At 47.6% G+C, this 27,620-nt stretch overlaps 1 protein-coding gene and 1 long non-coding RNA gene across 6 annotated transcripts in view; one reads left to right on the forward strand and one right to left on the reverse strand.

Annotated features, from left to right (window-relative positions):
- Positions 1-11,168: 11,168 nt before the first annotated feature.
- LOC140901596 (uncharacterized) lies at positions 11,169-27,536 on the reverse strand. The gene is made up of 3 exons (XR_012155900.2): positions 26,946-27,536; positions 26,106-26,257; positions 11,169-11,935 (listed from the first exon to the last, which is right to left on the reverse strand). It is a non-coding gene; the product is annotated as an uncharacterized LOC140901596 (long non-coding RNA).
- The window catches only part of FEZ1 (fasciculation and elongation protein zeta 1), a 165,746-nt gene continuing 165,149 nt past the window's right edge, over positions 27,024-27,620 (forward strand). For 2 of the 5 annotated variants that reach the window (XM_073320719.2, XM_073320723.2), the window contains exon 1: positions 27,027-27,309. The gene's annotated coding sequence lies outside the window, so the exon portion shown is untranslated. The other 3 variants (XM_073320722.2, XM_073320721.2, XM_073320720.2) reach the window with 3 other exon arrangements.

Consider the following 27,620-nt stretch of genomic DNA (forward strand, 5'->3'; position numbering starts at 1 on the left):
GCCTGAACACAGGTTTAAGTGTGTCCCTCTCTGTCTAAGCACAGTGTTTAAGGAAGAAGGATGGTCGTGAGAGCTTTCATCAAGCTACCACAATATGTGTATGGGAGCAGGGGAATTCCATCCCGAGCTCCTACTGTATATGAAGCCATAGAGATGTGTGGGGAGACTGTTTCCATAAAGGTCAGAAAGTCTCTAAAGGAAGGCCTGACAAAAATGAAAAGGGCTGTTGTTAGTGATAGTACCCTCTATAGGAAAAGATTCATCACTACCCTCCCTGTAGTGGAGTGATTGGAGGCCAGGGAACTTCACTCAGAGATTTGGTTATCAGCTCATAGGAAATCCCATGAGGAAACGTTGGAAACAATTTTCTCTGTGATTTCTTAAGAAATGAAGGCACAGTTCTACAAAGGATTTCAGTAGAACCTAGGAGCCTAAATCCCTTTGCGGATCTCTGTGTAAATTTTTGATGATTTAACATCTCTGGTGTTGTCATTTTCCTGTTACATCCAAAGAACAATTGCCCCCACCTGCCTGTGTGTTAGTGTATGTACATGTGTATGCTGGAGGAGAGGGACATTACGCACAGAATGGAGTCTCCTCTCTGTCCAGCGCTATTTTAGGAGGAGCAGAGTCGTTGTTGTGCTCCCGGAATCCGGGTAGCTAATAGCATGTACCAAAGGCCATTCTGAAGTGGCGGTTTCCTATGCACCTTTTACATCAGCACCAGGGGGTTTTCACCTCTTTCCTCTTTGTTTAAGCTTTTCAGGAAATGCCCTTGAAATCTGACAGGACCATGTGGCACATTCTCAATATGCATTACAAATGGTTGCAGAAGCTTGGAAATCTCTCGTTGGGTTCTGCATTCAACTAGGGAACTGAGCCTGATAGAGCAGACCCCTTCGTCCTTGTCATAAATATACAGGGAAGGGTAAACCCCTTTAAAATCCCTCCTGGCCAGAGGAAAAATCCTCTCACCTGTAAAGGGTTAACAAGCTAAAGGTAACCTCGCTGGCACCTGACAAAAATGACCAATGAGGAGACAAGAGACTTTCAAAAGCTGGGAGGAGGGAGAAAAACAAAGGGTCTGTGTCTGTCTGGGTGATGCTTTTGCCAGGGACAGAACAGGAATGGAGTCTTAGAACTTAGTAAGTAATCTAGCTAGCTACGTGTTAGATTATGATTTCTTTAAATGGCTGAGAGAAGAGCTGTGCTGAATAGAATGACTATTCCTGTCTGTGTGTCTTTTTTGTAACTTAAGGTTTTGCCTAGAGGGGTTCTCTATGTTTTGAATCTAATTACCCTGTAAGGTATCTACTATCCTGATTTTACAGAGGTGATTCCTTTACTTCTATTAAAAGTCTTTTTGTAAGAAAACTGAATGCATTTTCATTGTTCGCAGAGCCAAGGGTTTGGGTCTGTGGTCACCTATGCAAATTGGTGAGGATTTTTACCAAACCTTTCCCAGGAAGTGGAGTGCAAGGGTTGGAAGGATTTTGGGGGGAAAGACATGTCTAAACCACGTTTCCCAGTAAACCCAGATAAAGTTTGGTGGTGGCAGTGAAAATCCAAGGGTAAAATAATTTTGTACCTTGGGGAAGTTTTAACCTAAGCTGGTAAAAGTAAGCTTAGGAGGTTTTCATGCAGGTCCCCACATCTGTACCCTAGAGTTCAGTGGGGAAGGAACTTTGACAGTCCTCCTATGTTATGTACAACAGAGGTTTATCAACTCTTTGGAACAGGGGCTGAACAGTGAGGTGGCTATTTGAAGATGACACAAAATTATGTAGGTTAGTCAAGCCTAGAGAAGACTTTGAAACAGTTGAAAGGACTTTAATAAAGCCATGTGAGTGGGCAGCACGATGGCAGATGAAAGCCAGTGCTGACAAATGCAGGGTCATACACATATGAGCTATTCCTACAGATTTCTGATGTCTGAAACTAAAGCAAGGATGGTTGGGTCAAGTGGTTGGAGCAGTGGTATTGGGGCCTAATTGTCAGAGTGGTGGCAGTCGAGCCTAGGGGAGCCAAGGCTTGGAGCCGGAATCAAGCGCAGGATTTGAGCAGGCTAGGAGCAGGGCTGGGAGCTAGGCTGGAGCCAGAGCAGGGCTGGAATAGGCCTAGGGACAAGACTGCAACTTGAGCAGGGCTGGAGCAGAAGGGTCTGTGCCAGCTGGGGGCAGCTCCCAGACTCCGCCAGGCATGGGCTACACTGTCCGTTTGCATGTGAGCAGAAGCCGGGCCTGGTCGGCAGGGGTAGATCTCTAGGTAATTGCCCTGGTCTGTCCATTCCCCCCGGCCATCTGGCACTGGCTACTATCAGAGATAGGCCACTGGGCCACTGGTCTGACCCGGGATGGCCATTCTGGAGCAACAGGTGCACGCCAAGCCCCTGGGGTGCCCGGCCCCGGCTCTACGGCACACGCTGCATTCACAGACCCACTGCTGGCAGAGGGGCCCCCAGCTGCCCCGGTCCCTCTCTGTTCACACAGCCCCGGATGCACAGCACCGCTGTGGGTTACACTGAAATCTAGGGGAAATTTATTAAACGACGATTTGGGACAGCCCAAGGAAAAATACTGGAAGCAAATAGCTCCATGGGAACTAAACCCAGAGCCCGCCGGGTAGAGCCGAGAGCAAGCTATGAGGACACGTTCCTGGCTAAGGAAGTTTCCCACCCGCAGCCTTTGCAGCGATGGCCAGCCAGGCTGGCTGGGAGCCTCCTTCCAAAGAGAGGACAAGCTGAGGTTTGTCTCCTCGGGGAAGGGCCTCAGTCCCCTCGTGACACCCCCTGACCCCATTGTCGGTACCCTAAACAGGACTGCCCACCCCCTGGGGGTTTTGTTTCTTCCTGGAGCTTTTCCATGTGATTTGACCCCACGGCTCAGCGTCAGGCTCAGCAAGGCTAATAGGCTGCATTGAGAGCCCTAAAATGCCCCCAGCCCCCAAACACACCGACTCGTTCTGCTTTGCCAGGAAAGTGTTTTATTGCAGGAAGCAGCAAGGAAACAAACCTCAACGACGGCTTCTAGGCATCTCACCCCATGACAATTGTCTGCACTGTATGATGGTTACCCAGCGAGGTGGGCACTGGGCTCAGGATCTCAGTGCCAGCTAGGGGGCTGGGCACCCGGATTTTCACTCATATGGATGGGAACTGGATGCCAAGGGTATGAAATCCACCCCACTAGTCCCAAGCTGCCAGCCTGTGGGATGGGGGAGACGCTTAATGTCCCTGTGGTGATCCTTAATGGGCGCTGCCCTGAGGGGTAGGAATGGGGCAGGAGAGCCCCCAGCGATGAGGCTGCCCAGGAGCGAAAGGGGGGAGCAGGGGACCCCTTGCTCCCAGATCCTGGCCAGCGCCTGGGCTCTACAGGGCTCTGTCGATGCGCAGAGGCCTTCCCTGGCCTCAAATCACATGGATCCTGCTGGTTTGGTCTCTGCCTTGGTATGTGGAGGCAGGGATGAAGGTGTAGGTGGGTTTTCAGAAAGGGCTAGTCAGGTTCTGGCACTGCAGCAGGAGGTTGCCGTAGAAATGGTCATTGGTGGTGCTGGTCTTGGGGAAATCAACATGTTATCTCATGAACGGCTCATAGGTGTCATGTAGTCTGAAATGGGCCAGGTCGGCGGCCAGCAGGACAGGGATCAGGAAGAGCTGGGTGCAGGGTCCCCTTGGGGCCATGGCTGGGTCTATCACTGGATCAACCTACAGTGGGGAGGGGGGAGAGATGCATGGAGACAGCAGGGGTGGGATAGCTGCCTCCTCCTTGGAAGCTCCTGAGCCCAAATGCCTCCCCATTCCAGCCCATTCTACCCCCTAAAACCTCATTACCTTGACTGACATTAGGGCCCCCACTGTGTCGGGCGCTTCCCAGACCCTTACCGATATCAGGCCCCTATTATGCCAGGCGCCGCACTGACCCCAAATGAGATCAGTGCCCCTTTGTGCTGGGTTCTGCACAGATCCCAAATGAGATCAGGCCCCCATTATACCAGGTGCTAAAGATAGCATATGGTTCAATAACATTCATCACCCTTCATTTTTGGACAGGTTTTCATGCCCTGTTTAGGGCTTATGTCCTGCCCTCTGTTCACATATTTGTTGGTGTTGGTATTTTTTTAATTTTTGATAGTTGAATAGGGGGGAATGTTGTGTGCTTGTGCTCTGATACATTTGGTTGAATAAAGTGAGAGCTTAAATATTAAAAAAAAAAAGCTTTGGTTAGATTTAGAGGAAAAAAGGAAAGAAAGATTATTAAAGAAAGATATTTTTGGTTAGGTTTATTAAAAGAGATATTTATTTGTTAGGTTTATTAAGCAGAGATGATTTTAAATGACTAGTTTGGAATTTTATTAAATTTAAAAGCTTTATTAAATGTAAAGTTAGGTTAAAAGAGAGAACATGGCAGAAAAAAGGGAATTTTATGAAGCGAAGACTGTTAAGTAATCACACGGTAAAAAAAATAAATATAATATAAAGGTAGGGTAATAAAGAAACATTTAAAATATTATAAGGGTAGGTTAAGAAAAGAGCATTTAGAAAGAGTGAAATAAAATAGAAAAATATAAAGATAAGTTAAAAGAGAGAACATGGCAGAAAAAGGGAAAAGAAAGCCCTTTGCCAAGGGCAAAGATAGGCAGCTTTTCGTTGAGTCAGAACGAGAGAGATATCTTACCCTTGCAACTATTCCTGGGGAAAGAGGCTCTCAAGGCTCACAACCCCTCAGGCTAGTTATCTCCGCCTTTGGGTCGGAACAATCAGCTGCTGTTCTACAGCTGTGTCAGAGAATACATTTTCCTGAACCCATCCTATAGTCCCAAGATTTTTAAACAAGAGCCATTTCCCTCCTTCTCACTCACTACCCCTCCGCCCCGAACTGCTTTATTTTTCTCTTAAAAAACAGAACCCAAGCAACTTTCCTGCGATGTAGCACTTTTACATAGGTGCTTTAATAAAGGTTAAAGCCATAAGCCCTTAGTAACTGTCAAGGCTGATTCCCAACTCAGTCACTCCGAGTGCAGAAGGTGGGGCCCACAAGGATTTTAAAAATTAATACTGGCCATTCGAGGCTCATATTAAACTCCCAAAATTACAGCTTTTCTCTGACCTTGGATGGGTAGATGCTGTCACTACCCAAGTGAAAAAACCCCTTTGAGAACCCGGAAAGGTGCACTTGAGAATTCCCGCCTGTTGGGTACCCTCAAACCCTTTCACCTACCCTCCAGGGAAGAGCTGAGAAAGAAAAACCAGCTGTTGCCATCAGCTAATTAAACAATATGTGCACAAACCTCTTAGGACACAAAATCCAATCCTGTTCTTCAAAAAAGGTAAATTTAATTAAAAGCAAAAAAAAAAAAAAAAAAGGGAAAACTCAGACTATTGCTAGATTTAAAAAACCCACTTACAATAATTAAGCATCAAGAATAACCTTCTTAGGGTCCAGTTTAAAGATTACAAGCAAAACAAAAGCATTGGGATTAGCACAGAGGAGTCCACAATCCATAAAGAAATAAAAAGATAAACCCAATTGCATCTTTCTAGACATTTCCTGATCTACTTACATATCTGGGGGTTTCAAGTGAGTAGTTTCTAGGTATGATTCAGATGACTTTTCATACTTTGCCTCAAGCTTCTTACAGCATATTTCCAGCCTTGTCTCTGCTTCTCCCCGAGAACAACAGACAGACAGACAGGGAAGTTTTTTTTTCTCAATTTTAAAAAGTTCTAGCCTTCCCATTAGCTCTTTTGGTCAGGTGCCCACTCCTTTCCTTTTACCTAAGCAGGGAGATTTTTTAACCCTTTACAGGTAAAGCAAGTAGAGAACAACTACAAAGATGGATTTTATAGCTAGCTAGCTGGATGCCCATAAAAGGGAGCTTATCCCCCTCCTTCATTTATCACAGTAACAAACAATTTTAAAACGTTATCCCTTATGCTTTTGGTGAGGACAATTTGAAGCTGCAGTAAATTAGCCAGTGAATTAGAGATAAAATAGGCTGTCAGATGTCCAGAATATAGAGAGAAGTAGTTTGTTTCATGTCAAACTTTTGAACAAAAGCAAGTTGTGACGGTGCACCCCATAATGCTTTATGGAAATATGCTTATGAATGTAAATATGACATAACTGGAATGTTTTATGCTACATATGCCATGTAACATGTCTCTGTAAAGGTTGTGATCTACTGAATATATTCATCCTATTTGAATGCATGTGTCATTTTTGTATTCAAAGTTATGAATATTGGCTGTGTACTTGTTTAATTATAAGTAGCCTCAGTGATGCAGTTGGTCAGCTTCCTGAGAAAAGACTATTCTCACGAAGTGCCCAATCAAGACACACTTACGCTAACAATGAACGTGGAGACGCCAATCCACATCTGAGCTTTCCCAGGAATGTGGCGTGGCCTGTAAAATTCTGAGTCATGTGTGGACATGTGACTTGCCCATGTGACTCCAATACTCCATTTTTTAGCTGTAATTCTGCACAGGTGGAGGGTGGGTTTAGCCGCACAAGGAGAAACTATATAAAGCTTTGGGAGGTTACCTCTCTCCCCCCTTCCATTTTGTCTTCAGTTGGCTCAAGAGAGCTAGTCTTTCCACACCCAAAGGATACCTGACAGAATCTGAAACAAAGGACAGTAACCGCGGGGGTGTGAGTGATTGCTGAACCCAGAGTAGAAGAAGACTAGTCTGTAAAGGAGGCTTATTGGAACATCTCTGAGGGTGAGATTTTATCTGTATTCAACTTCTTCCTGTGTTAGGTTTAGACTTGAGTGTTTTATTTTATTTTGCTTGGTAATTCACTTTGTTCTGTCTGCTATTACTTGGAATCACTTAAATCCTACTTTTTGTATTTAATAATATCACTTTTTACTTATTAATTAACCCAGAATACCTGGGGGAGCAAACAGCTGTGCATAGCTCTCTATCAGTGTTATAGAGGGCGAACAATTTATGAATTTACCCTGTATAAGTTTTATACAGGATAAAATGGATTTATTTGGGGTTTGGACCCCATTGGGAGTGAAGAATCGGAGTGTTGGAGACAGGAACACTTCTTAAGCCATTTTCAGTTAAGCCTGCAGCTTTTGGGGGAAGTGGTTCATGTCTGGGTCTGTGTTTGCAGCAGCCAAGTGTGTTTGGCTCAAACAAGGCAAGTTTCTGGAGTCCCAAGCTAGAAGGGAAAATGGGTTAAAAGTAGTCTCAGTACATCAGTTGGCAGTTCACAAGGGGGTTTCTGTGATCCAACCCATCACACAAGTCAGTTATATTAAGTTTTGTAAAGGAATAAAGCTCTATTTTATATTCACTTGAAAAGACAAGCCTAGTTGAAGAAACAACCTTTATTTATAGGTATTTTAATAAAAAATGAGCATGCAGAAACACCTCAGGGTTCAAACCACAGACAACCAGTTTATCAAAGTAATTTACAGTAATAACAAAAGTTTTCCCCTATTCTTTGGGTAACATTGGTTATTTTTCAGTGAGGGCAATTTGAAACAGCCTTTCTAAATTAGTGGATTAGAAAAGACGACCACTCTGACAGCCAAGCCTGAAGAAACATCCCTCCATTTAACACTTTTACATGTGTGTTTCAATAAAAAAATGAGCATGCAGAAGCACCCCAGAGTTAAACCCACAAACCCTACTAACAAAAAGTTTTTAAAAGCTTTTCCCTATGCTTTTAGTGAGGACAATTTGAAGCTGTTGCAAAAACAGCATTTGTGAGCCAGTGGATCAGAGAGAGATAAGAAGATTGCCTCTTCCCCTACTTTTTAACAAATAGAGATACAAGTTATATTAAGTTTTGTAAAGGAATTAAACACTTTAAAAATAAGTCTATATGAAGACACATCCCTTTATTTAAAATTTTTACAGGCGTGTTTCAATAAAAAGAGTATGCCAAAACACCCCAGAGTTAAAACCACAGAACCTTAGTAACAGCTAGTTTATATTCCCCACCTTATTGTGTAATCCAGTGGATCAGAGAGAAGTTTATTTTCCTCCCTACTTTTTAACAAATCCATGTGATTGTTATATTAAGTTTTCATTTTCTTTAGACTTTTAGATTTAAGTATTAATTTTTCTGTTGCGTTATCAGAATGTCTTTGTTTTTAAATGTTTGCAACCCGTGAGCTGAGACATAGGTAAAAGCTCCTCTGTTTGTTTTGGGTCCATAGATTTTATTAAAATAATACATCACAGGCTGAAGCTGTGGCTTTCCCTACATTTTAAAAACAGATAGACTAATTAGGCTAGCCAGTGATCCATGCACTATGGTAAGGGCTGGCCCACAACATTTTGGCAGCTGAGGCAGGGAGCTAAAATGATGCCCCCATGCCTCCTCGTTTGGGCCAAAACTTTGAAAGGTCTCAATTCTGCCTTCTTTCTGTTCTATCCTACTCTAACTTTTAGTGTTTTTTCTTAGCAAGATTTTGTAATTTGCTGAACGAAAAAGACGTTCAACATTTAGCATTAAACATTTATCTGTTGGTTTGATGATTGCATCAGAAACACTATTTGGGTCCTCGGTCTCTGTCACTTTTGTCCACCAACTCTACCCCTAGAGCTAAATGTTCCTGGGTTAACAGAGGCACTGCAGCTAGGGGCGGCCCTAGAGTAGCTGCCAGCAACTGGCGCCCTAGGCGAACCATGCAATTGGTGCCCCCACCCTAAACCCCAAAGGCAGATCTAGGCTGAGGTTTTTGGTAAACTGGGAAACATTTTGCCCTTTTTTCCTTTTAATGTTTTTTAAGCTTTTTTTTTTTTTAAACAGAGGCTAAATTATTCAGTTTGTACATCTGTCTGTCCAACCAATGTTTCTAAGATCAGAAAAAATAGACACAACATTTTCAGAATAGATTTGTACATGACAGCTAGATGATATTTCAGTCAGATTTCAAATAAAAATGCATTAAAAATGTTAATTATAATTTTTATTACAAATCCAAAATCATCCATTACGCTATCCTTCTTTAACAGCCATTACCACCACATCCAATATAGAAAGAAATAAGAAAACTCTTCAATGACTGTATTTACAAAACATTCCAAATAAAAAACACTCTGTGCTCTTAAAACATGACTTTTCTTGCTTAAAGTTTTGAAAATTCAGTCACTAGTTCTTTTAGATCCAGTTTTCCAGCTAGTTCATGCTCTATTGACATAGTGGCAAGTCCAGCAAATCTCTCTTGCACCATTGTTGAATGCTGTTATGTTTTTATCAATTTTAACTTTGAGAAGCTATGTTCCCCACAAGCTACGGAAACTGGCAAAGTTAAAAGAGAGCTATTAAAATGTTTGGAAAACTGTCTGAGTTTATTTTCACAAACGAACTTCAGTATTTCTTCAGGAGTGGTATGTTTCTTAAGTCGTCTTGTAAAAGCCTGAAGTTCACTACACAAATCTGTAGCATGAATGTCTTTTGAATTTTCATGAGTCTATGCTGTCGGTCCCCCCGGAGGGGGTGGCGTAGGGGGCTCGGATATGCTCAGTGAAGCCATGCCAGGTGCATAAGTATAACCGGTTTTATTGCCAAAGTATAATAAGCCTCCCAGCCTTCATGCATTACTAAATACATGCTTTCCAGCAACGAAGCAAGAATCAATGCTTATGCCCCTTCTGCTACGGACAGTCCCGGACCCTCCTGCCTTGTCCTTGAGGGCTCGTAGCAGACGCTGCTCCAGCGTAGGGAATTCCTGGGCACCCACAAGGCCAGGGTCCGCAGGTGAATCGTCTAAAGCAATTCTCATAGCTGCTTTTAATCATAATCTCCTTCTAAGGGAGGGGCATATTCACCCACAAGTAGGCTCTGGCAGGCTGTTTTCTATTCCCACACTTCAGTCTCAGGCCTTTCTTGTGTCTTCACTTGTTTAACCAGCCAAGTGTCTGCAAGCCAGCTTGGCCGGTCAGAGCTAGTTCACTACGAGCTCGCCTCTGAATCATGCAGTAACAGCAGCCCAAGGTAACTTGTGGTCAGCCCCAACAAATGTTGACTCCAGTTTTATACACAATTCTATCTGTTTTGCTGTTTTCTTTTGAAAGCAAATACTGACTTTAGCTGCTGCATCTCTTGAAATCTTTCGTCCACTGAGTGAATACCAGTATCAAGGACTGCAAAGTAGAAATTCACTTTGAATCATAAATGATTCCAAGCTCATAGCAAAGAGGCTTCAAAACATCTATGCGACTCTCCCATCTTGTCTGATTGTCTGACTTTCCCATCTTGGGGATTTTGGAGGGTTTTTTTGGAGGCTCTTAAGATTTTCAGAGGCTCTGGGGCTTTTGGGAGTTTTTGGATTTTCAGAGGCCCCAGAGCTTTGGGAATTTTCAGCAGCCCTTGGGCTTTTGGTATTTTCGCAGGCTCAGGTGCTTTTGGGATTTTGGGGATTTTGGTAGATCCTGAAGCTTTGGGGATTTTCAGAGGTCCTGGGTTTGTGGGCTTTTTGAAGGCTCCATGGCTTTTGGGATTTTCTGAGGCCTCAAGACTTTGGGGATATTTTTTATTTTTGGAGGCCCCAGTACTTCTGTGATTTTTGGAGTTCCCAGGGGTTTCAGGATTTTTGAAGGCTTTGGGGCTTTTCAGGGGCTTTTCAGAGGCTTTTGGGGAGTTTTGTGATTTTTCAAAGGCCCCATTTCTTTGGGATTTTTCTGAGGCTTTGGGGTTTTGGGGATTTTTGGAGGCAACAAGGCTCTTGCAATTTTTGATTAAAATCTAAGATAATATTCTGTCTGAAAACCTGCAAAAAAGTTGTTTTTTGGACTGAAAATCCATTTTTTTTTAGTAATTGTAGAAAATTGGTAAGGGAAGCCAAGGGACACCATGAGAAATCCATGGCCAGCAGAATTAAAGACAATAAAAAGGAGCTTTAAATCAGGAACAAAAAGAATCCTGAGCAGTGTGTTTTGAATTCTTTACCATACCACACCTCTGGCTTTCCCCCACCTTCAGTCTGTTTACAGGATCTGTTACATGGAGTAAAAATTGCCTCTCCCCAGCAGAGGAAACAAAGAACAATATTTTAACAGAATAGTCTGAATTATCCCCTGTAAAGAGAAATAAGGGGTAGAGGAGAAAGGGAAAGGGCAGAAAGGGAAAATCAAAATTAGAAGAGGCCCTAGCTACTACCAGGCAGCTCCTGAGGGAGGCCATGCAGACTCAAGGGTCAGAAGTAATAAATCATTCAGCCTGCTTGAACAAGATTTAGAAGCTGCAGCAGCAGCTAAAGATTGCTAGGGGTATGATTAGCATGGGGGAAACTAACCTGCTAGGTGAGTTCACTTCTGGGGAAGGTTCAGACGTAGAGTCTGAGGAACATAGGGATGATCCACCATTTTATTCTACAGAAGAGAAAAAGGCCTTATTGAGTGGGCGATCCAATAGCCTGTTCTAAAGAATTGCAGTGTCCATGAAGCAGAAAGATTTGTAAGGTGTTATTGGTGTATAGTTATACTTTTGTTGTGTTATAATAAATGGTGCTGCAATTCAAAATGGAGTCTAAGAATTCAAGATGGCGCATGTGGTAGGAAAGGATTGAACTCCATCTTGGCATCCTTTCTTCATGGCATTTTCCCACCAAAACTCTGTTTCCCGCCAGAACTTGAGAGACTGAGAGCTGTCTGGAACCGGTTGGGGGCAGTGTCTGCCAGAGTGTGCTTCAGGAATTCACATCATAGAGAGCATATAAGGAACGCAGGTGCTGTCCACCATCAGGGCAGCCACGTCCAGTTTCTTGGCGCGGGCATTGGATCAAGACTTCGGTCACTAACACCCGCCGAGGACTTTGATACTTACCTGATATCCGATTCCTGTATTCCACCAACGGATCCAGTGAAGGCTTTACCATCAGCTCAGATCTGTTGACTTCCTGCTTCGGCCATAGAGAACCAGATCCTCCGATGTTCTGAGATGGTCCATCAGTTACCGGTGACCTCGATCTGCAGTGAAAGAGAGACAGTAATTATTTTTCGGGCACAATAGTTTAACCAAGGGATGGTTTAAGGGTCTGGGCTTTATGCCTCTTGCTGGAATCTATTCTTGGGTATTGTAGTGATCCCCTTAGTGGATCTTCCCCCAGTTGTAACTATCCCGTAATAAATCTTCTCTCTGTTTAAGGTTATATTCTCTCTATCCTTTATTTCAATACGACATGGGTGGGAGGCACACAGATTTCTATCTCTCCCAGTTGATAGATGTTGGTAGGAGTCAAACTTGTTGTTTATATGCCACTTCCTTATTATTGTATAACAGAGATTTTGGGGTAACATTTACTGGCAACCATGGCAGGACCTCTCAGAGATTTAGCTCTCTGATTGGCGTCCTTAGATTGAATAGATTCTGGCTAATGGTCCATAGACTTGGGAAGGGAAGGGTCTGGAACATTGTTGGTGAGGGCGTTTTGACCAGTTGGTCGGACGGGTTCCCCAGGTCACTACCTGGGCAGACATATATTGTCTCCCCATTTGGTTGTAGTTCATGTAGAGTGAGCTAGAGGCCCATTGGCTGAGGCTCACTGTAGTGTAGGATTCTGCTGATGCCAGTAGCCTCGGGAGCGGATCCAAGCAGCCTGCAGCAAGGCAGACTGTCAAGTCCTGGGTTAAGTGGACCTGGCCAGACACTTACCCTCCACCTCTGCCTTAGATTAAGGCCCTAACCTTCCATCTTTAGGACAATTGTCTGCAGTTGTGACCGAGCACTGCTGGATTTCAAAAGGAGGCAGTTGTGGGTTCTCATGAGTTATTGACCATAGGCAAATAGCCACCACAAATCTAGGACGGTGGGCTATTCGGCTTTGACATAACTACTGTCTATTTTATCTGTGGTAAGCGAGTGATGTATGGAGAAGATCTTCAGCCTAAAGGATTGTCCTGGCAGTCTATAAAAATAGGTTGGAGTATGCAGTGTTTGTTTTTGGGAAATCTCAAAACCCATGGAAGGAAGGGGCTTTCTAGGGAGATGAGGCACTACAAAAATTACAAATATTGTGGGGACGGTATTTGGCAAGCAAGCCAGTTCCCAAGAAAAAATCACAGAAACGAGCATTGATTTATGGACTCGCCATGGTGTGTAGGGACCTGGATGGTAGGGTAAGCCACCTTAAAGCCCTAGCCAACCAGGCAAAAGATCAGGAGAAAACAAATGGGCTGGAATTGCAGAAGGCAGCAGCATAACATCAGATGGATACTGCCCAAATGACAAAACAAGCTGGGCAAATCATGCAGCCAGAAGAACAGCTGCGAGAGGCCAATTCATGCAGGCAGAAAGGGAAAATCAAATCCTGTCCACAAAATTAGAAGAGGCCCTAGCTACTACCAGGCAGCTCCTGAGGGAGGCCATGCAGACTCAAGGGTCAGAAGTAATAAATCATTCAGCCTGCTTGAACAAGATTCAGAAGCTGCAGCAGCAGCTAAAGATTGCTAGGGGTATGATTAGCATGGGGGAAACTAACCTGCTAGGTGAGTTCACTTCTGGGGAAGGTTCAGACGTAGAGTCTGAGGAACATAGGGACGATCCAGCATTTTATTCTACAGAAGAGAAAAAGGCCTTATTCCATCAGCACCATTTAATTTAGATGAAGGCCAAAGGGTGACAGGACAAAGTAATCCCCCAATTGCCCCGATCACAACTATAGTCTCAAAATATGGGGCTCAACGGCCCACCAAGATGCGCTATCAAACAAAGGTGTTATCGGCAGAACAAGCAAAAGCTTTAGGAAAGCAGCTGGGCCAGCTTGATAGGAACAATGCTTTGGATGGGCTAGTGTGCTTAAGCTGCTTACCTAATGTGATACAGCATGGCCAGAGGGCAGCAGGAGAGTGTTAGAAGGGAGCCTTATTCCCTGTAGAGGGAAGAAAGTTTGCTATAAATTAATTAAAGCACCTGAAGCCAGTCACGTGATAAAACCCCCCTGCTTCAATCAGACAAGAGGAGGAGTTGAAGCAGAGTGGGTTGGTGTTGTAGCAGAGAGCAGTTTGGAGGGAAGCAGAGGAGAGTTTGGAGAAGTGCTGCAGTGGGCTAAGAAGACCAAGACCCTAGGTAAAGGGATATCTGGTTTGTGCAGAGGGAGGGCAGGAAGCCCCACAAGCTGAAGGGCAGGAGAGGGAAGTAGCCCAGGGGAAAGAACCCATAGTTCTAGTGGTTTGCCGCTATCCCTGGGCTGGGACCCGGGGTAGAGGGCGAGCCCGGGTCTCTCCCTCTCCACTCCCCTCCTCTAGAACACTAGTGGGGCAGTTAATACCCCAGTTCAGGGGCAAGAAACAGTGCCCTGAACCTCCCCCGCAGAAGAGAAAGCACGAGACCCATCATAGTAGTGCTGGCAATTTGCCACACATGGTGTCAGCAGTGGGATCTACACGCTGAGGCCTTAAACCAGGATTAGCCAAAACCCCACCGAAGATGGACGACGTGGTCAAGGCCCTAATACGAGCCACCACACCCCAGCAGGAGGCTACCCAGGTCCAAGCAACCGCCCAAAGGGGGCAACTCGGATGCAGCAGGAGACTAATTGTCTGTTGATGAGTCAGGCTGCCCAGGACTGAGGCCTGCTGCAAGAGCTGGTGAACCAGATGAAGGCCCTTATGGAGCTGAATCGCAACTGCGACGGGACCCGGACCATACGGGCCAGTCACTGCCTACAGAAAATGACAGGGGAGGATGATGTGGAGGCATACCTCCTGGCTTTCGAAAGAGCAGCCCTGCGGGAGGCCTGGCCCTGAGATCAGTGGTCTGGTATCCTTGCCCCGTTCCTGTGTGGGGAGGCCCAGAAGGTCTACTACGATATGGCCACGGAGACTGCAGCAGATTACCCCCAGCTGAAGGCAGAGATCCTGGCCAGAGCCGGAGTAACGACGGCGTTGTGAGCCCAGAGGTTCCATGAGTGGCAATATACAGAGGACAAGACACCCCGATCGTAATTGTTTGACCTGATCCACCTGACCCAGAAATGGCTGCGCCCTGAGGCCCTCAGCTCTGAGAAGATGATGGAGCTCCTGGTACTGGACCCGGTATATGAGGGGGCTACTACCATGCCTCCGGGCTTGGGTTCGCCAGAGTGACCCCTCTACCTATGATGAGTTGGTTTCCCTTTTGGAAAGACAGCTGGCAGCCTGTGAACTGTTCCAGACCCCAGGGGGTGAGACACGGCAAACCAGCACGACAGTCCCAAACCCAAGGCCCCAGACTGTCGGGAACTCCAAGAGAACCATAACTGGGAGGAAAGACACCGAGGAATGGCCCGAGGCCAAGAAGGGACCTGGGGGTTTGGGAAGAGAGGACTGGGGGGGGGGGGGGGGGCGGCCAAATAGCCCCAGGCAGAGGGCGGCAACCGGAATAAGGGGGCGGTGTTACCAGTGTGGGGAATTGGGGCATATAGCAGCTCAATGCCCCAACAGGGAAGAGCCTATGCAATGTAATCTGGGGGATCACAGGGAGCAATGTGGCCTAATCAGCCTGGTAATGGTTGCAATGACCTCGCATGGGTATACAAGATCAGTAAAAATGAATGGTATTGAGACCATAGCATTAATAGATTCCGGGAGTGCTGTCACTCTGGTCTCGGGGAAGTTGGTGGGGCAAGACCACCTAACCCGGGCCAAAAACACAGGGGTAACATGCGTTCATGGCACTGTAAATTTCTACTCCACAATCCTGGTATGGATTGAGATCCAGGGGAATACTACCAGGGTGACTTCAGGGATGGTCCCCAGGCTCCCCTACCCTGTCTTAATTGGTAGGGACTTCCCCGGGTTTGAGAGCTTACTCCTCCAGTGGAGCCAGGGGAGGGTAGCAACCCCTGGGTTGAGACGGAGGCACCTACAGATAGCCTCACCCCAATGTTTGCTGAATTTTCCCCAGAGTTATCCTCATCCCCCGGGAAATCCCGAAAATCTAGGCGGGAAAGGAGGGCAGCTAAAAGATTGGGGACCAGGATTCTAGCAGAGAATCAGAAAACCTCCCTTGTTGGTAGGCGAACCCGTTCAGGAGGCCAGGAGATAATTCAGGCCAGTGAGGACTTGGAGGCGGTTCCTAGCCCAGGTAGGGGCAACCCAGCAGGCAGAGTAGAAACAGGCCCCCTGGAATTAGGTCAGATTGGTACTGCATGTGAGAATTTTGGGCAGGACCAAGCCAATGACCCGCTATATGCAAATATAAGGGAGGAGGAGTGGAAGTAAATGGTGTACCCGTGGAAGGAAAGACCAAAGGCCCAAGGCCACATTATGTGCTCAAACGCAATCTGTTGTACAGGATAGCGCAAATACGAGGAGAAGAAGTAGAGCAACTCTTAGTCCCATGGAAACACACAAGGGCAGTACTAGAGTTAGCTCACAGTCATCAATTTGGGGAACATCTAGGAGTAGACAAGACACTGGACAGAGTCCTAAGAAGATTTTATTGGCCAGGAATATGCGCAGAAGTCCAGCGCTATTGTGCCTCCTGGCCTGCATGCCAGTTGCATAGCCCCTGACCTCACTTGTGGGCCCCATTAGTACCTTTGCCTATTAATTGAAGAACCTTTCGAGAGGATAGCCATGGACATAGTGGGCCCACTGGAAAGATCAGCATGGGGCCACCGAAACGTACTAGTCATCCTTGACTATGCCATGCAGTATCCAGAAGCCATTCCTTTAAGAAACCCGACATCCAAGGCAATAGCAAAAGAACTACTCCAGGTTTTTGCCAGAGTGGGCATCCCTAAGGAGATTCTGACAGACCAAGGAACCCCTTTCATGTCAAAATAAATGAAAGACTTATGTACCCTACTCCACATTCAGGCCATATGGACCTCAGTCTACCATCCACAAACAGATGGACTGGTTGAGCAGTTTAATGGTACCCTTAAAAGTATGATCTGGAAGGTGGTAGCTCAGGACGGAAAAGACTGGGATACCCTTCTACCGTATCTAATGTTTGCTATATGGGAAGTCCCCCAGGGGTCCACTGATTTCTCTCCCTTTGAACTACTCTATGGACGCCACCCATGCGGAATATTAGATATTGCCAAGGAAGATTAGGAAGAACAACCCAACCCAGGAAAGAATGTAATTAAGCACATGACACAGATGAGAGAGCGAATAACTCAAGTAACCCCTTTAGTATGAGAACATTTGGAAAAAGCACAAGAGATCCAGCGGACATATTACAACCGTCAGGCGAAAGTACGGAGATTTCAGCCGGGGGAACGGGTGATGGTGCGAGTGCCGACAGCAGAAAGCAAACTCCTAGCCAGCTGGCATGGACCATGTGAGATAGTGGAAGCCATTGGAGAGGTGGACTATAAGGTCAAACAACCAGACTGCTGAAGGCCAGAGCAAATCTACCACATCAACTTACTGAAGCCCTGGTGTGACCGAGAGATGTGCCTGGTCATTAGGGGAGCTCCACCCCAGATAGACGACCCACAGGGGCAGGTGAAGATATCTCCTGAGCCTGAGTTAACTCCAGAACAACGAACAGAGGTCATTGATATGATCCAACGGAACCAGGATGTGTTCTGTACACAGCCGGGCCGTACGACACTGGTCCAACATCATATTGTCACCAGGCCCGGAGTAAGGGTGACGATAAGACCGTACCGGATACTGGAAACTAAAAGGGAAGAAATTAGGACAGAAGTGAAGAAGATGCTGGAACTCGGAGTTATTGAAGAATCCCACAGCCAGTGGTCCAGCCCTATCGTCCTAGTCCCCAAGCCTGACGGCACCCTGAGATTTTGCAACAACTTCCGGAAGCTGAATGAAGTATCCCAATTCGATGCCTATCCGATACCATGCATTGATGAGCTAGTTGATCCGTTAGGCAAGGCCCAATACCTAACCACCCTGGACCTGACCACAGGATATTGGCAAATTCCCCTGGCCGAGAATGCCAAGGAAAAGACTGCCTTCTCTACACCCAATGACCTATTCCAATACACTGTCCTCCTTTTTGGACTCCATGGGGCCCCTGCAACATTCCAACGACTTATGGACAAATTGCTGCAACCCCATGCCAAGTATGCCACCGCCTATCTAGACGACATAGTCATCCACAGCCCTGACTGGGAAACGCACCTAGGAAAAGTAGAAGCTGTGCTAGATGTCCTGTGGAAGGCCAGCCACTCTGCCAACCCTCTCAAGTGCGTGATAGGACTAGCTGAGGCCAGATACCTCGGGTCTGTAGTAGGGAGAGGTTTGGTGAAACCCCAATGGAATAAAGTGGAGGCAATAAAAGGTTGGCCTCGACCAGTCCGCAAAAAGCAGGTCAGAGCATTTCCAGGGATGAGGGATGAATCTCCGATAGTATCCTATCATTTCGCCACAAGAGCAGGGCCATTGACGGATTTGATAAAGGCTCGGGTGGGCTAAGAAGACCAAGACCCTAGGTAAAGGGACACCTGGTTTGTGCAGAGGGAGGGCAGGAAGCCCCACAAGCTGAAGGGCAGGAGAGGGAAGTAGCCCAGGGGAAGGAACCACTAGTTCTAGTGGTTTACCGCTATCCCTAGGGCCCCTCAGCTGGGACCCGGAGTAGAGGGCGGGCGCGGGTCCCTCCCTCTCCGCTCCCCTCCTCTAGGACACTAGTGGGGCAGTTAATACCCCAGTTCAGGGGCAAGAAACGGTGCCCTGAATCCCGCCCCCCAAGAAGAGAGAGCGCGAGACCAATCATAGTAGTGCCGGCAATTTGCCACACTAACCTTAGCAAGGATGATTCCTTTATGGTAGTCAGGGAATGTCTGAGTGTAGAGGATTTCAATGCCTTACCAGATGGATTGCCTATGGGACATGTCACTGAAATTGTAGATATATATGGGTGTGTATAAAATGTTTTTTTCCATGTGATAATCTTATTGGGAAAGTGTATTCCGAAAAATGGGACGCTACAGAGGACACAGAGACCTATATAGCAAGGAAAAGGTTGTTGTATTGGTTAGCTGGTATGGAACCAACAGGTCGGAATGGTAATGTGCAATATAATGTGCCAGCATTTTGTGAATTGTTAGTACAAGGGCTTACACCTGCCCTGAGGTTAGCTATAGGACCAGTAAATCCAGCAACGTCAGAGCTTCAGCAGTTGGAATCAAGAGTGAGAGAGGCTTACGAGCTAACTAAAGACGCAACCAAATTAGCTGGTATGATCCCTAAAAAGAAGGTATCAGCAGTAAAAGGGTCTCAGAGTTCACAAAATGGGAAATTTGGCAATAAGCCTGGCAACTACAATAATAAGCAGAGCAACAGGTTTAAGGAAGAAACAGCAACTTGGTTGCAAGGTACCACTGAAAAGCTGAAAGCTTTCACAAACGTATTGTGGAAAAGACTTAAAGTATGAAACCAGGGAGCAATTAGATCAAGTTCCTACAACTGAACTCTTTAAGAGACTGCTTAAATATGAGGGTGAGAAGCAGCAGGCAGAGGGAAATACACAACAGTGTTCTCCCTGCCTGGAACCTCAGAGAAGGGGCCCAGCTTTCACTCCCCCTGATTTTGTAGCTCCCATCATAAATGATGAGTGGGGGAGACCAATGGTTAACATCATGTTGGAAGGAAAGTTTGGGTCATTCTGTCAAAAGTTGTTGGTGGATACGGGGGCGTCAACCAGCATCTTGTGCACTGATGGTTCACCACAATCTAAATTGCTGCCTATTAAGTGTGTAAAGACAAACTAGTAGAAGCTATGTGGCAAGGGCTATGTTATAAAAACAACATCGTGACCTATGTAGATGATGTGCTGATAGCAACCACTACTAGAGAGGGCTCTCCAAGAAGTTCTGAACAAGATTCTAACTACTGGAATTTGAATCCATCAAAGGCCCAGTTAGTGTCCAGAAGAGTCACATACCTAGGTGTAGAACTAGGGGATGCAGGAAGACTCCCAGATACAGAAAGGGTAAAATGGATCTGCAAGCCTGTGGACATTGGCACACTTTGGTAGTTTCTGGGTCTTGTGGGATTTTCCAGAGTCTTTATACAGGACTATGTCAGCATTGCAAAACCACTGTATTCTTTGTTAAGAAAAGACTAACAGTGGAAGTGGGGTGGCAAGGAGGCAGAAGCAGCATACCAATTAAAGCAGGCATTACCTGAAGCACCTGCCTTGGCATATCCACAACCTGACAGACCTTATTACTTACAGTCGGGATCCACTGAGAGATCCAATATCAAGGCACCACTTTAAAACCTGTGGCTTATGGCTCAAGAACTTGATCAGAAATAGAGTCCAGGTTTTCTAGTTGTGAAAAAGAAGTCTTAACAGTGGTATTGGCCTTACAACGCTGGGCTTATATTACAGGCATGTCTCCTGTACAGTACATCTTGTCAGGAAAAGCGAACTCAGGAAAGGTCAGCAATCCAAGGCTGGCAGCGTGGACTTTAACCCTTTTAAATACGGATATAGAAGTGCAAAAGGTTCCACGCTTGGCTGCTGTACGTTATGCTTTGATGACTGCAGGAGAAGCTCATGAATGCCCATTACCTGAAATGCATGCACCAGCATTTAAGACTCCCTTTTTCCTTGAAATTATATAGGAGGATGCTAAAGAACGCTCTCAGGAAATCTGGGTGGTGGATGGATCACAAGTTATCACCATAATGGATCCCCTGTCACTGGTTTTGCAGCTATGCAGGCTTCTTCAGGGAAGACAGTGTAAGGCACCATCCTCCATCACTCAGCACAAGCAGCTGAAATTGCGGCAGTGATAGCTGCTTTAAGATCAGCAGATCCACAGAAGAATATCACGGTGTATACAGATTCAGACTGGGTTCTGAGGGTCTTTATCGATTGGATAGCTGTTTGGTTGGAGAGAAACATGTATTTGGTGGATCAACGGCCAATAGCTCATCCTTCGTATTTATTGTATGCTTGGAAGCTGGCAGAAGAAAGACAAGGAAAATGTTCCTGTTCAAGGTCAAAGCCCACAGGAAAAATCAGTCCGAGATCTCCATCCTGAATAGTGCTGTGAATAAACTGACAAAACAGGCTGCCTTATTGGGTGTAGAAGCTGAATGGAATGTACCAATGGATGTTGTGAATGCTGTCTATCCCACCGAAATCCTGCAACATCAGGATTTAAAGCAGCGTCAGTAGAAGGACACCAGCATGATGCTGCTATTGAGCAAGCAGCGGTGCAAAGGATTTACCATCTATACATACAAGACAGGATTAGTCCTAGCAAGAAAGGAAAACCAGTAGGAAGGCATCAGAAGCATCCCTGTGTTAGTAATCCCATCCTGTCTCCACCAAGAGCTAATTAAATTAGCCTACGAGCTAGGTCATTATGGAACAGAGAGAACCTTGAAGCGCCTACTCACCCTAGGATGGTGGCCTTCAATGGTCAAGGAGGTGGAATCCTGGATATACAACTGTTTTCGCTGTGCCACGTGTAACACTGATTCAAGGATTTAAAAGGAACTATTACTTCACCAGCCCATTGATGGTCCCTGGACAAGAGTGCAGATAGATTTCATAGGTCCATTGCCGAGGATGAGCAGAGGTAACCTGTATTGTTTAGTGCTTGTAGAGCCATTCACAAAATGGACAGAGGCCTATCCCATGAACTGCACAGCAAACACCAGAGTACTTTTAGAGCAGCTTTTAGCAGGCTTGGGTTACCAAAAGTTACAGATTTGGACCAGGCTACCCATTTTACAGGTAAGCTAATATGACAGCTTTGTGTGGCACTTGGCATTAAGCAAAGATTTCATGTTGCGGGACACCCCCAAGCACGTGGTCAAGTTGAAAGAAGCAACCGCACATTAAAGAATGCTCCCAGGAAGGTAGTAGAAACCCCAGGAAAAAATTGGGACGTCAAGCTGCCTTTAATTCTTATGGCAATTTGTTCGACCTGCAGTGTGACCGGGTTTTCTTCTCAAGAAGCCCTTACTGGACAAATGATCAGAACTCCAGAATACCGGTGGTTAGAAGGAGGGGTCCTCCAGATAACTATGCGCCAAAGGTCAGATTGGACTGCTATATCAAAGAACTACTGAACACCATTAGGTCGCTGTCAATTTAAAGGGTATTGAATTGGACATTTAGAGTTTTTGTAGCCCCTGTGCCATACATTAGTTTTATGGGACCACTCATAGTAAAAAGGGGTGTATCTTGCAGTTTAATGATAAACCCTCACTTTCTTATTAAAAAAATTGGTTTTAAAGGTTCAAGTTTCTGTAATCCCTATGCATAAAGAACGTGCCCAATATGTAACATGTTTGTTAATGGGATGGATGGTGTGGGTACAAGGCAATGTCTTGCAACAACCATCTCCCCACTGGGTCTGGCTGCTAAGATCCTAGGAGGGGTGGGAACTGGACTAGGAGTGCTGAATACGGTAGATCAGCAGTTCCTTGCGTCATGCATAGGTGAAGTGGGACACAACATCTCCTCACAAGCCAACCCCCTCTCAGCAGAATTGAATGACTTGGGTGAATTAGGTTTTAATATTGCTAACACATTACCAACATGGTTAGAAGTGCAGGATATGGACCACCTTCAGATTATAGGAACACTAGAGATACCATAGTCTGATCTCACAGAGGCACTTGAATGTATGCAAGCACAACAGTTGCTTCTTAATATTGCAAAGGCTGTACTCGGGGATGGTTATAATGGTATAGCGCTGCAGGAAATTAAACACATTATCTGGTCTAATGCCACCAAATGCAAAAAGGAAAAGCAGCAATGGTGGAAAATGGTGAATTTCACCTATGACCAGGGCCAGATTAACCTTCTGTGGGCCTGGCACCAAACATATTTATGGGCCCCAATGGGGGCAAAGGAGCATGGTGTGGGGAGGTCGGTCCCCAGAGCAAGGGGCTGGCCAGGGGCATTGGGACATACCATGGCAGGGTCGGCTCCGCTCCACCCAGCCCAGTGCAAGGGCACTGTATACAAATTGGCGGTTGCAAGACGCACACTGGCTCACCCAGCCCTGTGCTGCCAGCCTGCCCCTTCTCCTCAGGGGTTGGCCCATGCCATGCCACACAGCCCCCTATGCCCAGTGTCCCCTGGAACTGCTATGCCCAGCAGCCCCCCCACAGACCCTCCACCACGAATGTGCAGTGGCCCAGCACCCCCACATACAGCTGTACCACGACTGCCCAATGCACTTCCCCACAGCCCCAGCACCACAACTGCACAGCACCCCACTCAGACCCCCACTCCCCAGCATCCCAACACACAGACCTCCCCCAAGTCCCCCAACAGACCCCCCACTGGCCAGCAGCCCCCCCACATACTCCCAGAAACCCACTCCCTCACACCCTGCCCCCCACCCACATTCACCAGCCCTGCTGGGAGGTGACTGCGTCTGCCAGGCTGAGCTGGCAGCATGGCCGGGGCCAGTCCAGTGCCAGGGCGGGGAATTGCTCCAGCCTCTTGGGAGTGGCGCGATCAGCCAGGCCAGGCCTGCTCCTGCCCTGGCCTGGCTCCCTCAGGGCCCACTTGCCTGGTGACAGGGTGACCATACATCCCCTTTTGGCCAGGACAGTTCCCTTTTTAAGCTCTATCTCAGCCGTCCCGACTTTTTTTGACAAAAATGGGCATTTATCCCGTTTGCTTTTGCCAACTAATTAGTTGGCAAGAGCAAACGAACAAATGCCCAGTTTACCAAAAATGTCCAGCGTGCCCCCCTAGCAGGGTGTGGAGGAATGCGTGTAGGGGGTTAGCGACACGAGGTGTCAGGCAGCAGGTAGAATGGAGCTTGGGGGAGTTAGGGGCCAGCCCTAGCCCTTGGCAGTGGTGTGGGGAGGGTCCTGGCAGTGGCATGCGGCGCTCGAGGAGCGGGAGTCAGCCCCTGGTTGCGACATGGGGAGCGTGGGAGAGGGGTCAGCCCCTGGCCACAGCGCAGGGAGCTTGGGGACTGGAGGACGGGTCGGGGAAAGGGGGGGGTCAGGGAGTAGAGGAAGGGTCAGCCCTGGCAGTGCGGAGCTGCGGGGGGTCAGCAGCCCCACCCAGGTGGCACGGGGCTCCAGCTCTGTCAGCCCCAGCTGTGGCCAGGAGGCAGAGAGGAGCCCTCGACTGGCCTACGATCCAACAGGAGAGAACAGCGGGCAGGGGGCAGAGGCGGGGGGGTGGAGAAGAGCTGGCGGGGCGCTGGAGTGCAGCCCAACCAGAGCGGGCTGAGCTGGGCCGGGGCCCTTTTGGAGCCCGGGCCTGGCGCCATGGCGCCATTGTAAACCCAGTACTGCCTATGACCATGTTAATGAGACTATCGAGGCATACATACTTACTTTAAGGGATGCCATCAGGGCCATCCTTACCCATACGCAAAGTACGCAGCTGTGTAGGGCACCAGGAAATTGCATGCTGCTCCAGGCCCTGCTCTGCCTCTTCCCCATGGCCCCTGCCCCTGCTCTGCCCTAGCCCCGACTCCACCCCTTCCCCAAAGCCCCCGCCCCTGCTCTGCTCTGCCCCTGCTCCACCCCAGCCCCGCCCCCACTCCACCCCTTCCCCCGAGGACTGCAGCAGGGATTGGGCCTGCCCTGCACTCACCAGGTGCCGGGAAGTGGAGTGACCCGGCCCCAGCCTGCTCCACGCTGCCGGCTCCCAGCCGTGCCACCAGTGAGTGCTGGGGGGCGGTCCCCCCTGCCCCCCAAGGCTGGGAGCCAGGGGAGCAGAGTGGAGTGGGCTGGGGCCAGGTCACTCCACTTCCTGCTGCCCTGTGAGTGCAGGGTCAGGCCCGCCCTGCAATTAAGTAGGAAGTGGAGCAACTCGGCCCCAACCCGCTCTGCTCTGCCGGCTCGTGCTGGGGGGCACTTCCCCCCTGCCTCCAAAGCCTGCTCCTGCCCCCCCGTGGAGGCCTGGGGCTGCCGCTCTCCCCCATGGGGGGGGGGGGGGGGGCTGCATAGGACACCAAGATGGCTAGGGATGGCACTGGATGCCACAGAGGAAAGGATTCACCCCCTGATTCCTTTGGGAATGTTTGTAAACAATTCCCTAATGATCCCTAATGGTGGATGTAAGAGGAGAACAATATTATTTACTAATTTACAAGCCTGTGTGGAGCAAGACAAATTGGGCTTTACCTGTACCACTGGAGTATGGGAGGAGACTCAGATATGTTTAGATTCCCCATGAAGGAAAATGTAATTACCAGCTTCACCATCCTATGTATTTTCAAAATTCAGCTCTAGTGGTTATTGCTAGTCTCTGTATGTGTGTAAGAACTTTGTGTAAAAATGTGTTAATCAATGGTTTTTATCACATTGAACATGAGGCAGGAGATAATATGTTTGTCTTTTCTGTGAGGGGCTGCAATATAAATATTACCCTGTCAGATGTAGACGTGCAGAACATAATAGCATCTTATTCCATCTATGGCCACCTTCCATCTACTCATACAAGAGCAGAACCTCCACGTGTTAAAGCGTGTAATGTACCATAAGGATATGACTTATCACCTAACGCAGCTCAAGGAGCTCACCCCTTACTCCCTGTACATCATTCTGTGGGGCAAATCAAAAAGGTGTTGAAAAGAATTGGTGAGGAAACCAAATCATCCTATTGGTTGGGAAGCTCTTTTCACAGCTACATTGGGTCCATGTAGGAAGGCTTGAGCTGGTTATGACTGCAGATCTAATAATTATATCTGTGGATGTGTGTAAAAAGAAATCTAAAGGTCCTACGGCCAAGCCTTTTGTAACGTGTCAACATGCATAACCACATTATGGGGTTGATGTTCAATGGTATGGATGTCACAATAATGTCAGATGGTTATTAAAGGTGGTCGCATCTGTCAAGGAGGGGATATGTAAGGTGTTATTGGTGTATGGTTATACTTTTGTTATGTGTTATAATAAATGGTGCTGCAATTCAAAATGGAGTCTAAGAATTCAAGATGGCGCATGTGGTAGGAAAGGATTGAACTCCATCTTGGTATCCTTTCTTCATTGGCTTTTTCCCACCAAAACTCTGTTTCCCTCCAGAACTTGAGAGACTGAGAGCTGTCTGGAACCGGTTGGGGGCAGTGTCTGCCAGAGTGTGCTTCAGGAATTCACATCATAGAGAGCATATAAGGAACTGTCAATGGTGACGCAGGTGCTGTCCACCATCAAGGCAGCCACATCCAGTTTCTTGGCGCGGGCATCGGATCAAGACTTCTGTCACTAACACCTGCCTGCCAAGGACTTTGATACTTACCTGATATCTGACTCCTGTATTCCACCAAAGGATTCAGTGAAGACTTTGCCATCAGCTCAGATCTGTTGATCTTCTGCTTTGGCCATAGAGAACCAGATCCTCCGACGTTCCAAAGATTCTGAGACGGTCCATCAGTGGCCGGTGACCTCCATCTGCAGTGAAAGAGAGACAGTAATTGTTTTTCTGGCACTTAATAGTTTAACCAAGGGACAGTTTAAGGGTCTGGGCTTTATGTCCCTTTCTGGAATCTATTCTTGAGTATTGTAGTGATCCCCTTAGTGGATCTTCACCCAGTTGTAACTATCCCGTAATAAATCTTCTCTCTGTTTAAGGTGATATTCTCTTATCCTTTATTTCAATGCAACACAGGTGGGAGGCACACAGATTTTTAACTCTCCCAGTTGATAGATGCTGGTAGGAGTCGAGCCTGTTATTTAAATGTTACCTCCTTATTATTCTGTAACAGAGATTTTGGGGTTGCAGGTTAGGATGGACTTTCTCCTGCTGACTCATTGAATTAAATGACTGCTCAGAACAGTTTGTCTGAACATGCAGAAAGCAGAAGGGTTTGATGCTGTCAGATATCTTTCCCCTGATCTTTTTCTGGAGGGTGCTTGTGTAGAAAGGTTTCCTTCTGTGAGTCTGAAAGATAACATCTCCACGATGCCTCCAGCCATTGGGGATCTAAGGGAATCCCAAATCCCTTCGATCCCAAATGGCTGGAGGCCTCACGGAGATGCTATCTTTCGTTTCTCCTATGCTGTGGTTGGGAAAGAATCTTCCATTTTTGCTGGGATTCTTCCCCCAAACAACACGGCTTTTGTCAAAATGAGCCCCGACCTGCTTGCTGCGAGTCTGCATCATCCCTGCGGCTCTGGATTTAGGGAAGAAAGCCCTCCTCCCTCCTGCCCCCGGGCGCGCTGCCCTCAGCGGTGCCCCTCGGAACAGGAGTGGGCCCCGTCAGCGTGTGCTCGGAGCAGGCCTCCTATCCGAAGCAGGGGCGGCCGCCAGGCTCCGGAGGCTAATGCATATTGATGAGGAAGGGCTGGGCGCACGCAGAGGCGAGGCAGCCGGCTGGGAACAGCCCGATCTCCGCGCAGGCGGCGGCTCGCTGACTCCGCCGCGTTTCTCCGCTCGGCTCCCCGGGATGCTAAGCTGAGCTCGCGTCTCCCGCTGCCCTTTGCCAGCCCCCGGCCACACTCAGGTGCGTGTTTGTCTCTGGCCTTTGAGCGGCGGCGCCGGGGCCCGAACTGCGGGGGCGGATGCGGGGGGCCCGACTCCGCTTTCCGAGGAGCGGCCCCTGACCCGTCCCCACTGTCTGGCGAGCGACTGCCGGGGCCGCGGGGCGGAACGGGACCCCACAGCCCGGCAAAGCAGCGCGCAATCGTGAGACCCAAAGCACCCGCGCCTCGCCCTGCGCAGAGCCATTGTGTCGGAGGTAGGGCTGTGTGTGTACAGAGGGGGCCCTGTGCGCGCAGAGGAGGGCTGTGCAGGTGCACAGGGGAGGCGCGTGTG

The sequence above is a fragment of the Lepidochelys kempii genome, chromosome 22 (genome assembly GCF_965140285.1).
Source record: "Lepidochelys kempii isolate rLepKem1 chromosome 22, rLepKem1.hap1, whole genome shotgun sequence".
Classification (NCBI taxonomy): Eukaryota; Metazoa; Chordata; order Testudines; family Cheloniidae; genus Lepidochelys; species Lepidochelys kempii.